Raw genomic sequence first — 3,170 nt, forward strand, 5'->3', positions numbered from 1 at the left:
GGCGTCCAAGGGAGACCACAGCCATGAGTTCTTAGTTTCTGTTTCTGGTTGAGCCAGGAAGGCCCTTTCCTCATCCCCCTTTTCTGCTTATCACTAGAGACAGAACCTGAAAACCATGGTTGCAGACTGCTAAAAGCCTAAAATAAAACACAGCCATAAAAATAACAGTACAAGTCGGGTTGGAAAAGCTTGTGTACAAGGCAACCAGGTCTGGCTTACATTCACCGCATCTTTTCTTCTTTCCCAGAAATTGGGCTCAAGAGAAAACGTCCAACATTTAGTATCTCCCTCAGTATACAATGAGAATAGTGGAACATATGTTCAAAGGTTTGGCTTTTTGGGCTACCGCTGGTGACTAGATTCTGTCTCCCCCAACAGGGAGTGCTAAACAAAATGGCAGAGTAATAAGAATGACAACTTATGACTGCTGAGAAAAGAAGCTGAATGCTTATCACAGCCTCAGAGAAACAAACACTGCAATCAACTGCGGAAGCAAAGGACTACCGTGTTTGGAAAATAAGGGGAAAAATATCTTTACCTTAAAAATACACACGCAAGGCCAGAGAAGACACATCGAAGACCCTGTTAATGAAGCACCAGAATATTCAGCCTCACTGACTCATGTATTATCTTGTAGTAAGAAACTTTTTACATACTACGTTACACAGCTGTTTTATAAATTTCTGAATCTCATCAAAAGATTGCAGGGCATACAGAGAAGACAGAAAACAGAGAAAACATGTCCCAATTAAAGAAATAAAATAAACCTACAAATATTGACCTTTAAAAATCTTTGTTGATCTTGAAAGATCAAAATCTGTAGGTTTATTCTTTTGTTGTTGTTGTTTTTGTTTTTGCATTATGTAGTTTAAAAAATAAAAATAATTATCAAAGCCGCTTAATGAGACCGGCACTCTTCCGTCCACGGGGCACCGGGAAAGGAGGAGCCTGGAGACCATGCCGGACACATTGGTGGCCCCAGGCTCAGAGCATGAGCAAGGACCAGGCTGCACCGGGCCGAAACCGCCTCCACTTCCAGCGTTCGCGGACTCCAGGAGCTCCAGACCTGGGGTCGTGGTGAGATTCTTTGATTGATTGTGTGATGGTGGCTGAGTTGCAAGCAAACAGGTTTCATCACCTTAAATTGCTTTGAACCAATGAACCTGTATTCCCTTACAAAGATGGACAGCCCATCGTGTGAACTACAGATTTTCTGAACAAATTTATATTGGATTCATAGTGGTGTCATGCCCGCAGACGCCTCCGAGTTCCCCTAAGTTCTTAGAGGACTGCTTTGACTTTTGATCTGAGAATTGCAAAGTTCCCTAAAGAATGACATTTGTGGATAAGCGCAAACCTAAGAGAGAGCGATTGGACAGAATTTGTGTAGGAATTCGCCTCCACATCATGAAAGGCCCCCTGCACCCCCGCCCTGTGGTGGCGCTGCTGGACGGCCGCGACTGCATTATGGACATGCCCATCCTGAAGGACCTGGCCACCGTGGCCTTCTGTGACGTGCAGTCCACGCAGGAGATCCACGAGAAGGTTCTAAACAAAGTCGTGGGCGCCATGATATACCACACCAACACCCCCACCAGGGAGGACCTGGCAAATTTCAAGGACCTGAGAGTGATCGTGCGGGTGGGCAGTGGCTACGACAACGTGAACATCAAGGCTGCTGGCGAGCTCGGAATTTCTGTGTACAACATCCCGTCCGCAGCCGTGGAAGAGACAGCCGACTCTACCATCTGCCACATCCTCAACATGTACCGGAGGAACACATGGCTGTAACAGGCACTGTGGGAAGGCAAGCGGGTTCAGAGCGTGGAGCAGATCTGCGAGGTGGCCTCGGGAGTGGCCCCTGTTCGTGGGGAGACGCTGGGCCTCATCGGCTAGGGTCGCACGCAGCAGGTTTTTGCAGTTCCAGCCACCGCCTTTGGATTCAGCGTCATATTTTATTACCCCTAATTGAAGGATGGAATTGAGCAGTCCCTGGGCGTGCAGAGGGTCTACACACAGCAGGAATTGCTGTATCAGAGAGACTGCGTCTCCTTGCACTGCAGTCTCAGCGAACATAAACACCAACTCATCAATGACTTTACCATAAAGCAGATGAGGCAGGGAGCATTCCTTGTGAACACAGCCCGTTGTGGCCTGGTGGATGAGAAAGCCTTAGCACAGGCCCTCAAGGAGGGCAGGATACGAGGGGCAGTCCTCGACCTGAATGAGTCGTAGCCCTTTAGCTTTGCTCAGTTCCATTGAAGATGTCCCGAATCTCATCCGCACTCCTCACACTGCCTGCTACAGCGAGCAGGTGTCACTGGAGATGACCGAGAACCGCTGAGCCATCACAGGTCCCATCCCAGGAAGCTTAAGAAACTGTGAACAAGGAATTCTTTGTCACATCTGTGCTTTGGTCAGTAACAGACCAGCAAGCAATTCATCCAGTCATCGTCGGCGTGGCTCCAGGAGGACTTCCTGCATCCATGGAAGGGATCATCCCTGGATGCAGCTCAGTGACTCACAAACTCCCGAGAGTGGCACATACTTCCCAAGCGCCCTCTCCCAACCAGCCCACAATCACGGGGACAATCGAGAGCACCCCAAAGAGAAATAGTAGAGAATGCCGGCGGGTAATCATTCTGATACACTTGGGAACAAGGACAGTGAAAAATAGATGAACTAACAGAAAAAGAATCTGGCGCTCTTTTTAGCTGATTCTGGACATATACATCATTGATGTTGCAGTGTTAAAACTACAAGAGTTAGAAAACTGAAGATGTCGTCTGCTTACGGATGCTCTGAAAGAATAGGGTGTGATTTATTAAGCATCAACTTCCGTTATTGTGTGTTAAGTTATTCATCTGTGAGTCAAATCACAAAGAATATATAGAACTTTTTCCTTTATCAGTCCCTTGGGCAGAGCAGGACCGGAACACCCTGCTCAGAATGTTGCATCAAGACTTCCAACATCAAAATAAAAACCATGAGGAGGAAATCCACATCTTGGAACTTGAGTCCCTTCAGTCTACAGGGACTGGTTACCGCTTTTTGCTAATAGGAAGATCACATTACTAGAAAATGTGGAGTAAACTGTTTGCCTGTGTTAGCCATCTGCACACATAGGATTGAAGACAGTACCGGCTCCTGTACAGAGAAACGTCTCTCAC

The 3,170-nt window shown here is 47.2% G+C and overlaps 1 pseudogene; it reads left to right on the top strand.

Moving 5' to 3' along the window:
- The first annotated feature begins 1,332 nt into the window (after positions 1 to 1,332).
- LOC129025877 (C-terminal-binding protein 2-like) lies at positions 1,333 to 2,617 on the top strand (annotated as a pseudogene).
- The last annotated feature ends 553 nt before the right edge of the window (positions 2,618 to 3,170 follow it).

The sequence above is a fragment of the Pongo pygmaeus genome, chromosome Y (genome assembly GCF_028885625.2).
Source record: "Pongo pygmaeus isolate AG05252 chromosome Y, NHGRI_mPonPyg2-v2.0_pri, whole genome shotgun sequence".
Taxonomy (NCBI): domain Eukaryota; kingdom Metazoa; phylum Chordata; class Mammalia; order Primates; family Hominidae; genus Pongo; species Pongo pygmaeus.